Here is a 12,299-nt window from a genome sequence, read left to right as displayed (position 1 = left end):
CAGGACTGTTTGATGCATATGCTGTTCTCATCCTCCTCTCCATCCAGTGGGCATGCATCTGGCCTATCATACGATATCCATGGTGAGAGAACAGAGAGGGGTGGGGGGAGAGACAGAGACAGTGACAAAGAGGAAGCGAGAGTGACCTAGTGCTTAGCTTATCCCTCTCTGGACACACCCTCACTGACATACCCAGAGGTATGTTTCTCAGGTGACTCCAAATCCAGTCACACTGACAGAGAAAGTGAACCATCATGACAAGACTAGGGAAGCCAAGCAAAAGGTTAATAACACGTACATTGTGTGATAAATGAAAAGGTGACACCATGAGCCGGGGGAGACTAGAGGTGGACTGCCTCCACTCCAGGCACCTCAGCTCCGCACTGTGTCTAGGGATCTGAGTACAGGAGATGGGGGAGATTCAGGTGACAGCCTGGACTCGGGGAGTCTAAACAGAATGTCCACTGTTGTCAGTTCTTCATTGTGATGTAAGCCTTTTAAACCTTCCCCTAGCCCGTCAGTGTCTCCCCAAGCCGCACATTAACACCTGCCCCTGGCTGCTGCTCTAAGATGTATCTAGCTGTAGTGCAGCATATGAGAAATGCTCTACCCAGAAGCCCTCAGATCCTCTTGGGGTGCCCGGCTATCTGTTCCTGATTAAGCAATATACCACAGGTCGCCATGTGGCCATCTTTAATGTTGGGTCCTTTCTGATGTTCTCATTCCTACAACCTGCTAATGGCCAATTTTCTTCTGTGCCTGAAGTTTTGATCCATGTCTCTGACGCAGGGTCCCCGGGTCCCTGCCTGCTTGCTTTCCTTCTTCCACCCAGAGACAACATGGCCCAGGCCAGAAAGGTCTCCATGACTATCTTCCTAAGGAGGGAGGCCAGGGCAGAGAAAGAGATGTTTCTCTACCAGCTTTCTAGAGCCCAGTGCTCGTGTGTGTGTGTGTGTGTGTGTGTGTGTGTGTGTGGTATGCATGTGTGAGTATATGTATGGGTTGCTTGTATGCACATGTGTGCATATGTGTGCACGTGTATATGTATTTGTGTGCACATGTGTATATTTTCATGTGTGTGCATGTGTATTTGTTCCTGTGCACATGTTTGTATTTGTGTGTGCATGTGTGCAAGTGTGTATGTGTGTGCACATGTGTACATGTGTGTGTATGTATGTGCATGTATATTTGTATGTGTATGCACAAGTGCACATGTGTGTGCATGTGTGCACATGTGTGTGTGTTTGTATTGTGTACATGTGTGTGCATGTGTGGGTGTGTGTTTGTATTGTGTACATGTGTGTGCATGTGTGGGTGTGTGTTTGTATGTGTGCACATGTGTGGGACAGACCAGGGCTTGACATTGATAATACAGCCCCTGATGTCATGCACAGACATGGCAGTAGGGTCTCTCTTTGTCAAGGCATTTGTTCTCAGAGCTGATTCTCACCTAAGAGACATCAGAAAATGCTTGCCATAGAGAGAGGTAGGTGAGAGGGAGGGAGGCTGGGGTGCAAAGGGATTGCTGACTCCGCAGCATCCAGGAACTGAGCTACAGAATTCCACCCACGAGGGCATCTGGCTCCCAAAATATCCCTGGCTTCCCAGGCTAGCACACACACCCAGAGCCCTTGTAGCTGAGCTGCTGTGCAGTTTCCTGCTAGAGTGAAGAGGCCAGATGCAGTAACCCCAGTGCAACCTCTCAATGGAGTTCTCCCCAGTTGTAGACACTGTGGTGGGGTCTTTCTTTTTAGAGTTGCTTCTTTCCCTCTGAGGCATTGTGCAGGGTTGTGAGTGTGCTGGTAAGGTGATTGACAGGCAGAACATCTATGACCTCATACATAACGAAATGTTCATAGATGGGTCATAAGGGGTGACAGTCTGGGGGTGTATATGCCCCACTCCCCTTCCAGGAGACACATACTCAATGCAGTCTGCAGAGCCTGGGAGTCGTCTAAGCATCCTAGGACCTACCTGAGTTCTCATTCAGGCATCTGGCTCCTGACAGACTGTGGGGCATCAGAGATCCCCGCTCTATCTGAATTCTGATCAGAGAGCCCGGCATTCGACAGAGGGGCTGACAGCTCAGCGCACAGCAGAGCGGTTGATGGCACTGTGGGCCGTTTAGTGCACATTCATTCTGCTGAGCTGAATGCCTTCCTGCTCCTGTACCAACTGTGGAGCTGACCCAGATCTTGGCTGGAAAGAGCCTGGACTTCAGTCCAGGCTCGCCCACTTGCTGGGCATGTTCAAGCATTTAGAGTCAAGTGCCGACTAAGCCCCAACCGAGCCACCTGATTGTGGAGTGGGGAAGGTGGACATGGCACATAACAGACGCAATTTCCATCTCTGCCCTGGCCTTGCAATGTCTAATGCAGGAACTGACCAAAAGGCAGCAGTCCTTGCAGCATAGCGTCCTGTTGGACTCTGGCTACTCGGATCGGGTGACCATACCTGTTTTCTATCCACCCCACAGGCCTGATCTATCTGAGAGTGGCTACTGCTGTGCTGCTACTGAGGTAGGGTGCACATGGGGACTTGGCAGGCTTGCACATTGTGTGACTCTGACTAAGCTCTTCAACTTCCCCAGGCCTCATGTTTCCTTAGGATTGAACTGGGAACGGTGGGCCCATCTTGATGAGGGGAGACCTTGTGAGGTAACCTGGGGGTTACCTGGCTTGTCCCAGCACTGTAGCCACTGTGGAGGCTACAGTTGTATACAGCATGTGCTCATAGAATAACGTCTGTGCTATGGCCTCTCGCCTGGTGGTTGGTGGGCGTGGGGATGGTTAGTGTTGCCTAGGGGTCTGCCTCCCTCACCTGACTGTGTGTGTTTGCAAGCACGTTTTTTTTCTGTGCCCTGAACTGTGTGTACATAACTGACACTCTGTGGTGACACCTGTCAAATCGCTGGAGACTGACACACCAGAGAGCGGGGGGGGGGGGGGAGGGAACATGGTCACTGTCCAGCAGCCACATGGCTTTGAGGCTGTCTGGAGTGGAGTGTCTGCTCACAGTGCGCCTGCCTCGGCAGGACAGAAGTTTCTTGGCAGTGGAGGGAGTTATTTAAAGTCTCCATTAAAACAGCTGGATCCCAATGGAAATAGTGCAGCTGCCACAGCAGGGACCTGAGAGAAGCCGGAGAAGGACAGAGACACATGCAGGGCACCTATTCCAGGCTTTGCAGAGAAACCTGCCTTCTGGGCACAATCTAGATGCGACTGCACCATGGTGACACCAAGGGGGCAGCCTCATGCTCATGGTGGGCGTCTGTCAACACCGAGTGACCGGGATCAAGGTAATCCTTGCCTCTGTCACCACCAACCTCATTTGTGAGCATTTGCCAACAACTGGGCTGTAGGCGGCCACTCTGAGGGGAGGCATCTCCAGCAGTGTCACACAGGCCTCCAGGGGCGGGCCTTGGGACTGATCAGGACAGCCAGTGTAGACACCTAGTGTATACCAGGCTTGTGATCAGGACAGCCAGTGTAGACACCTAGTGTATACCAGGCTTGTGATCAGCAGTCACACAGTACGGAGAAGGCAGGTGCACAGTAGGGCCACACACATTTACCTGCCCACCCTCCATCCTTCCGCACTTGTTCCACAGTCAGACAGTCACAAATTACCAAGGAGGCAGATGCATAGTAGGGCCACATGCACGCCCTTCATCCCGCTGTACTTGTTCCACAGATAGGGCCTTCCCTCCCTTGGGTTAGCCCTGGAGTCCTGTTCCACACCAGGTAGAAGGGGGGCCCCCTTTTATTATGAAGAGCCACCCCTTACTTCAGTCATTCTGTGAACTGAACACCCTCTGTTAGATCAGTGGGACTGGGATCAGGTTGTCTTCATTTCTCCTAATGTTCACAGCCGGCCGATGTGACAAGTGTCACCGCCCAAATACGGATTGCCACCAGAGCACTTACACCATTTATTTATTTATTATTTCCAAATACCCTGGCTGGACTTCCCTGTACAGACGCACCAGAATGGGAAGAGTTGGGCAGAGTACTTGGTTAACCGAGGTAGAAACGTGGAGAATTGAGACTCTGAGAAGGGAGGGAGGCAGCTCATTCCAAGACACACAATGGGTTGCTGAGTGCTGGGGCTTCCTCAGCTCGTACGGGGTGCATGTGCATGTGTATTTGTGTCCTTGTCTGTGTAGGTGCACACACGCATTGCGCATATGTGGAGGTCAGGTGTCCTTCATGGGGTCCCTCAGGTATTACCCATCTTCCTTGAGACAGGGGCTCTTACTAACCTGATACCCACCCACTCAAGTGTCATGGCTGGTCAGTGAGCTGCCAGAATCTACCTGTCCCTACCTCTGCAGGGCTGGACTCATAGGACTGTGTCACCATGCTCAGGTTTGTCTGTTTATTACTTCAATACATAGACATATATACACACATGCTTTTGTGTGTGTGTATGTATATATCTGTGTCTCTCTGTGTGTATGTGTGTATGCGTGTGTGTGTATGTGTGTGGGTCTGTGTGTGTGTGTGTATGTGTGTGAGTGAGAATATGTGTACGTGATGGTGTCAGAGGAAGCCTGAAGAGGGTGTTGGATCCCTGGGAGGCAGAGTTATGGGTCTTGTATCCTTACAATCCTTTAAGATTACAGAATTGCATGCTGGGAACAAAACTCAGGTCTTCTCGTGTGCTTTTAACAGCTGACAGTCTCTCCAGACCCCATGTCTACTTTTTTTTTTTTAAATGTTAGTTCAGGAATTGAACTCAGGTCCTCATGCTCGTCAGACAAGTGCATTACCGACCCAGCGCTCTCCTTATCTGGCTCTTAGTTCTCACCATGTAGCTCTGTCAGGCCTGAAACTCTCTATATAGACCACACTGGCCTTAAACCCACAGAGGTTCATCTGCTTCTGCTCCTGAATGCTGGGACAGAGCTGTGTGCCTGGCTCTCTCCCCTAGTTCTTAGTTCTGTATGAATCCCAGGTCTAGGGAGGCTGGGCTGTAGCTCAGAGCTGAACAGACAGGAGCAGGGCTGGAAGGAGCCATGGGCTTGGGCTGAATCAATACCACGGGTGAACAAGGCTCATGCTGAGGACCCGTGGACTCAGGAGGAGGCAGAGAATGAGGATTCCCAGGTTTGATCAGCTGACGGCAGACTAGAGTGAGCATGACATCATGCCAAACAGCAGGAAAATTGTCTTGGGTTTTGGTGAGACAGGGGAATCAGGCCCGTCTTGTTGGTGGTGTGAGCTTGCAAGAGGATAACACCCCTCAAAGCCCACCGTTCCCGATCCCACTTTGGGAAGTATGTCTAGGACCTGACACGATACAGCAGTGAACTCTCATGGCCCTGTGTCAGCACAGGCTGTTGGGAGCACATGAGCCTGTGTCTGCTCCCTCTCTTCCTTGGCCATCTGGGGTGGTAAGCTTTCCTGCAGACAGTCACAGTGATGCCAGATCACCACCTCTTAATATAGGCACTACGTGGAACTCACCAGGGACACACCAGCACCCACAGGGACTCCACTTCCTCCAAGTCCTGGATCCTGCAGTCGCCTAGTCAACTCGCCCCTCTGTCTCCCTACTGATGGTACAGGAGTAGGTTACCACAGGGCCTGGAGGATCAGGAAGGCGAGAATCCCACCGGTGTTCCTGGAGCCCTTTTTGGGTGGAATGGTCCTTGATCGAACTACAGTTTCCTCAATTGTACAAAATGGGACTGAGGGATGGGGAAGTCTCCTGTCCTGTCAGTTTCTGGGCATAAGGGATGGGGAAATGAGATGCTTGGAAGTATCACCTAGATACTCCTTTCTTTGTTAGCATTTCCCTGCCTGCACATCTGGGCAGGGGCTCTGCTGCAGACCTGACCTCTCAGTCAGTACCTGTAGACCAGAATGCATCATTCCAATCAGGTGCCCGTCTGGGTATTTCACTCCCACAGTCTCAGTCACTGAGCCGTGTCATGCCCACTGCTCAGACAGGGAGGTGGAGGCCTGGCCAGGGCCACCCACCTTACTCCTCTTTTGGGATCCTCCCTTTCTCTTTCTTTGTCTTTCTGTCTCTGTCTCTGTCTCTGTCTCTGTCTCGTCTCTCTCTCTCTCTGTCTCTCTCTCTGTCTCTGTCTCTGTCTCTCTCTTTCTCTCTCTCTCTCTCTGTCTCTCTCTGTCTCTCTCTGTCTCTCTCTCTGTCTCTGTCTCTGTCTCTCTCTCTGTGTCTCTGTGTGTCTCTGTCTCTCTCTCTGTCTCTGTCTCTGTCTCTGTCTCTCTCTCTCTCTGTGTCTCTGTGTGTCTCTGTCTCTCTCTGTCTCTCTTCTGTCTCTGTCTCTCTCTCTGTCTCTCTCTCTCTGTGTCTCTGTGTGTCTCTGTCTCTCTTCTGTCTCTGTCTCTCTCTCTGTCTCTCTCTCTCTGTCTCTCTCTCTCTCTGTCTCTGTCTCTCTCTGTCTCTGTCTCTGTCTCTCTCTCTTTCTCTCTCTCTCTCTCTCTCTCTCTCTCTAATAATATATATTGCTTTCCCACTCTCCAGACAGCTGACACTATTGTTTTCCTGTTTCTTGATCTTTACCCCCATTCAACAACCAGGATGCCACACACACACATGTGAGAACCATAGGGGCAGGGATATGGTCCCAGAGGGGTCCATGGACACTCCAGACCTGAGGGTGCTGGGACTTCTGAGCTGCCGGTGGGAGTCCCTGGGTCTTCTAGCACTAGGCCCTGCATCTTTCTGAAGGAGGGCAGCTCAGGATCCCACACTTGTGCATACAGGCCATTGTGTCTTTCTTGACAGTTTAAAGGCTAATAAGCTCCCAAGAAATGGATGTGTTAATCTTATGTTTTCCGGCCCAAACACCTCTGCAGGAAGCTGGGGCTAGCTGCTCGCCCAGTTCTCAGAGCACTTAATTGCTGTCTCGGTGGCTCCTACATCCTTTACACATACAGGGTAGGGGAGACTCTGACCTTGGGGCTGCAGGGATGCTCTCTGAATCAGGAAGGCAGCATAGGAGGGGCTAGCAGAGAAGGTGAGCTCTCAGGCCTGGAAGAAGAGGAGGAGGAGGAAGAGGAGCACGAGGAGCAGGACAGGTCCTGATTATCCCTGAGCTAGGCCTACCTACACCTCCCCCTTGTGGGAGCCCATGAGGGTTAAGCACTTAGTAAGTCTCAGGTCTGATTCTGAGTCTAAGATCCAAAGTGAGATCCCTGCCCTCTTGGTGGGCAGTGGAGGGTGCATGTTAGAACGTGTGCTGCCTCAAAATATGCCTCACTGATATCTGTAACCAAGCTAAAGGTACTTAAGATTTGGGGAGCTTGGAAATAGGCTTCTACAACAAAAGACAGACGAACAAGAGGAAAACAGGCACGTTCACGGACGTGTGAGGTGGGCGTCACACGAAAGCTCGGGTGAGAAGCAACTCAAAGCGACGGCTTCAGCTACAGTGTCTGTCTTAAGCAGCCTTCTTATAATGGGTGATCAATTTGAGAGAAAGCACAGGATGATGCATGGCAGACACGGGGGGTGGGGGGAGGCTACACGGAAGGAAGAGGATAGGACCCACAGGGTAGAACCCTAGCGGACTCTTTTGGGGCCATCCTCCAGCTGCTGGGGATATGAAGGGTCTGAATTTACATCCTGCATTGAGCAGGGGAAGCCAAGAGGAGAGCCGACCTTTTGTCTTTGTAATCTCTGCTCTGCTTTTGGACATTGCAGCTGCATGGAGCAGGTGCAAATCCAACGGGCCGTCCTAACCATAAGCCTCTGGGATCGCTGGCCAGTGTGTATCTGGATTAGAACTCTGAGGTTCACTGACCTTAAGGGCCCAGGACACTATGATGGGATAACGGTGAACTTGTGAGTCCTTGTGATTTCAAGGCAGCCATCCAGAACTCTGTACTGCCCACAGCAGCAGGCTTTCTCTCATCTCCAAGTGAGCTGCCTTGATCTTGAGCTGAGAGACCGCATAGAACCATGGATGAACTGGGGAAGGCCACCCCCATGCTGAGAAAGCTGCTGAGCGGGTGGGAATTCTTTTCAAGAAGGGGCTCACCTGGAGAGCATCCCTGGGGCTCACCTGGAAAGCATCCTTGGAGCTCATATGGAGAGCACCCCTGGGGTTCACATGGAGAGCACCCCTGGGGTTCACATGGAGAGCACATCTGGGGCTCACATGGAGAGCATCCCTGAAAGGCTTCTAGAAGATTTGAATGTCATGTTGGGGCTCACAGACTTTGGGATCAACTTTCTGAGTGCAAATCCCGCCTTACTCTTTTTTTGTTTCTCATCTCTTCCCAGATGCTTGACAAGTTATTTAGTCTCCCTGGGCTTCAGTTTTCCCATCTGTGCAATGAGGCCATAGAATTCGCCCTCACAACATTGAGCTAAAGATTGAATATAAGCTGTATGCTTTCTGCAGAGCACAGACCCCAGCCAGTGTCAGGAGGGCAGTTCAGATTGGGCTCTTACAGAGGTGGGTGGAACAGACAGACTTGGAGTTGTCCTCCGACGTCAGAGGTACCTGGAGGGTAGAGTGGGCAGGATAGAGGATCTCATTGAAGAAACTGAGTCTCTGGCAGGCGATGTGGCTTCTTTTAGCTTGTATGGCTGAGTTGCAGAGGAAAGGCTGAGACCTGCCCCTGTTTATGTCACTGTGTGACTCTGGAGGCCAGGATGGGGTCTGAACCTGATGGGGCTGCCCCAGGTCTCCTATGCCTCTGGGACGCTCCTGTAGCCCAGCCTGAATAAGCCTGAAAGAGAGTCGCATGCACGCACGTGATCTCAGATGCTGGGGGAGCAGCCAGCTGGCACCCCGGAAGCTGTCAGGTGCTTTCTTTCCCACCTCCTTTACTTTCTCCTCTCACCCTAGATGGAGCTGTCCCACCCACTCCCATTCCCCGTGGGTTGCTCCTCCGATGGAACGATGGAACGGAGGTTCCAAGGTTTTCTCCTCCTGGTAATGTAAGCACCGCATTTCCATCGAAATCCCTGCCTGGATGAGCTGCTGGCTGGCGGGTTTAACTCGTGTACACAGTCAGAGCTCACCGGCTTGTCCCTAATATTTATTCTGGTGACTGTAACATGCAGATAAGGTGAGTGCCTGGCGCCGGCACACAGAATAAATTTACATTCTGGAAGCCACAAAAAGCTGAGTATACAAGGCATTATGGGCCTGGCTGGGGGCCTATGGAGGAGAAAGCCAGCTTTTATCTCAGCAGGTTCTGCCTGTGATGCTCTAAGCTGAGGCTAGCCTTGTAGTTGAAGCAGCATTGGCCTGTCGGTCTGTCAGTCCCTGGATCCGAGACAGCTGAAAGCTTTGTGGTGGGGAAACCTCCACCGCCACCTTTCTAAGACGCCGGCTGCTAATCCAGCCCCACCCACAGTGGACATGTGAGGGTGAGGCTTCTGGGTTTGCCTTTGCAAAACCCTTCCTGTCCCTCAGCCGGATCAGAGCTCCCTCAACCACAGGAGCAGAGGGGCTCTCCCATTGAGGAGTCTCAGTGCAGGGATGGTGTATAGTACGTGTGTGATGATTGTATCCTATGTGCTACCTGCTGAAGTGGGTCTTTCCGGTGAAGCTGGATAAGGACGGAGGTGGGGCTCGGTGGCAGGAACCTGGGTAGCCTTACATGATGGAAGGGGTACGGACTTAGGGACAGGACTCCCTCCACACTCTGCATTTATTCTCACCTATTGAGAGACCTTGTGTTGGAGGTGCAAGGCCTATGTCAGAGCCTTGGTATCCTTAGCTGAGCAACCTTAGAAAGAATGTTTGACAGCCCTATGCTTGTAACATGGGATGAGAGTTCTTATTTCATACTAGGGCAACTAAGCACTTGGTATACATAAGGCATTTAATAAGTGCTCCAATCTTTGTACCACATATCCATGCTTACTATAGAGTATGCCCAGGGCCAGAAACACTAAACAACGAGGGCGATACAACCATGAACATTGGTCCTGCCACTGCCTACCCACCCAGGTGGGAAGATAAAGGGGGCGGCTGTGTGAGGGTTCAACAGTATGGGGCTCCAGAGCCAGGGCTGCTCCATCCCACTGCCAGCAGCAGAGGCTACTGCCCAGCCACTGAAGGGACACCACTCCTCCAGGAGGCCAACTGGTAAACTGACCATGTTGGTCTCCTTCCATGGAAAGGCCCAGTGGCTGTTTACCCAGGAATAGATGTGTGTTCCTGGTAGGTGGTTGTCTTTCCTGCCTGCTGGGTCCAGGCTGTTCCACTAGTCAGAGCTTCAGAAGTGTCTGATCCACTGGCGCTGCTCCCACCCGGCAGAGCACCAGGCCAGGGACTGAGTTACTGTGAGCAGGTGCAACAGCAGGCTTGGGCAATAAAGAGCGAGACATTTGCATAGCATTTGCACCTCCTAAAAACTGCCAGCCTGTTAGAGGGCTGTGCTGTCCTTCTGAGAACCCAGTTTAGAGCTACGTTGGAGTAAGACTTCTGAGGACGGTCCTCCAGTCTACCAAACAGGCTCCACACACAGAGTTTTGGTACTTCCTGAGGAGATCTGTCCTTTACAGGAATACAGGGACTTGGGTCTGGGGAGTTTGGCTCCTCAGTTGGTAAAGTGCTTGTTGTATAAGCATGCAGACTTGAGTTCCATCCGTTGACCCACATTTAAAAACCAACCAACCAAACCTACCAAACCAACCAACAAACCAACCAACCAACCAACCAAAACAACCAACCAACTAACCCAACAACAAACCAAACCAAACAACCAATCAAACCAACCAACCAACCAACCAACCAACCAACTAACCCAACAACAAACCAAACCAACCAACCAAACCAACCAACCAACCAACCCAACAACAAACCAAACCAAACAACCAATCAAACCAACCAACCAACCAAACCAACCAACCAACCAACCAACCAACCAACTAACCCAACAACAAACCAAACCAACCAACCAATCAAACCTACCAAACCAACCAACCACCCAACCAACCCAACAACAAACCAAGCCAACCAACCAACCAACCAAAGCAACTAACCATCCAACTAACCCAACAACAAACCAAACCAACCAACCAACCAACCAAACCAACCACCAAACCTACCAAACCAACCAACCAACCAACCAACCCAACAACAAACCAAACCAAACAACCAATCAAACCAACCAACCAACCAACCAAACCAACCAACCAACCAACCAACCCAACAACAAACCAAACCAAACAACCAATCAAACCTACCAAACCAACCAACCAAACCTACCAAACCAACCAACCAACCAACCAAACCAACCAACCAACCAACCAAACCAGCCAATCAAACCAAAGAACCAAACCAACCAACCAAACCTACCAACCAACCAATCAAACCAACCAAACCTACCAAACCAACCAACCAACCAACCAACCCAACAACAAACCAAACCAAACAACCAATCAAACCTACCAAACCAACCAACCAAACCTACCAAACCAACCAACCAACCAACCAAACCAACCACCAAACCTACCAAACCAACCAACCAACCAACCAAACCAGCCAATCAAACCAAAGAACCAAACCAACCAACCAAACCTACCAACCAACCAATCAAACCAACCAAACCTACCAAACCAACCAACCAACCAAACCAACTAATCAAACCAAACAACCAAACCAACCAATCAAACCAAACAACCAAACCAACCAAACAACCAAACCTGCCAGTCAGCCAGCCAGCCAACCAACCTTCAAAAATACAAAACAAAAAATTCCAAAATAGGTATGGTCAGCTTCACTTGTAACCCCAGAGCTGGCGAAGTGGAAGCATGTGAACCCCCAGAGCTAACAGCCAGTCTAGCCACTTGGCCAGCTCTTACTTCAAAGAGCAGGTCCTCTCTGGGAGGGCACAATGACCAGGGCTCAGGTACCCTGTGGAACAGAAACTGGGTCATGTTTCCAAGCTCCTAGCTGGGTGGCGAAGGAAGAATGGTCAGAGGATGGGGAGGGCTTGAGTCTTGGGGAAATAGTGGGGCCAGTCTCTGTTCAGGAATTCCTCCTACCTCCACCTTCTGAAAGACAGCGAGGCCACAGGAACGCTTCAGAAGCCCATCTCTTTCAAGAGTTCCATTAACACAGAAAAGAACTGAGGAGCCTGGGTAGACTGAGACATACTTAGGGGCCTAGTACCCTTTTGCCTTAACCTCTCCAGTTGCAGAGTGCTGTGAACAGAGGCTCTTTGAGGAGGCCCTCTGTGAGGAGGCCCTTTTTGAGGAGACCCTCTGTGAGCCTCTTAGCTTGTTCTTGGCTTCACTATTGGGATGATCTCAGGGTCTGATTGACCAGTTCTGCCTATTGTCTGCCACCTCTGCACTCC

Source organism: Rattus norvegicus, chromosome 5, assembly GCF_036323735.1.
Source record: "Rattus norvegicus strain BN/NHsdMcwi chromosome 5, GRCr8, whole genome shotgun sequence".
In the NCBI taxonomy this organism is placed as follows: domain Eukaryota; kingdom Metazoa; phylum Chordata; class Mammalia; order Rodentia; family Muridae; genus Rattus; species Rattus norvegicus.
Note: the sequence above shows the minus strand (reverse complement) of the source record.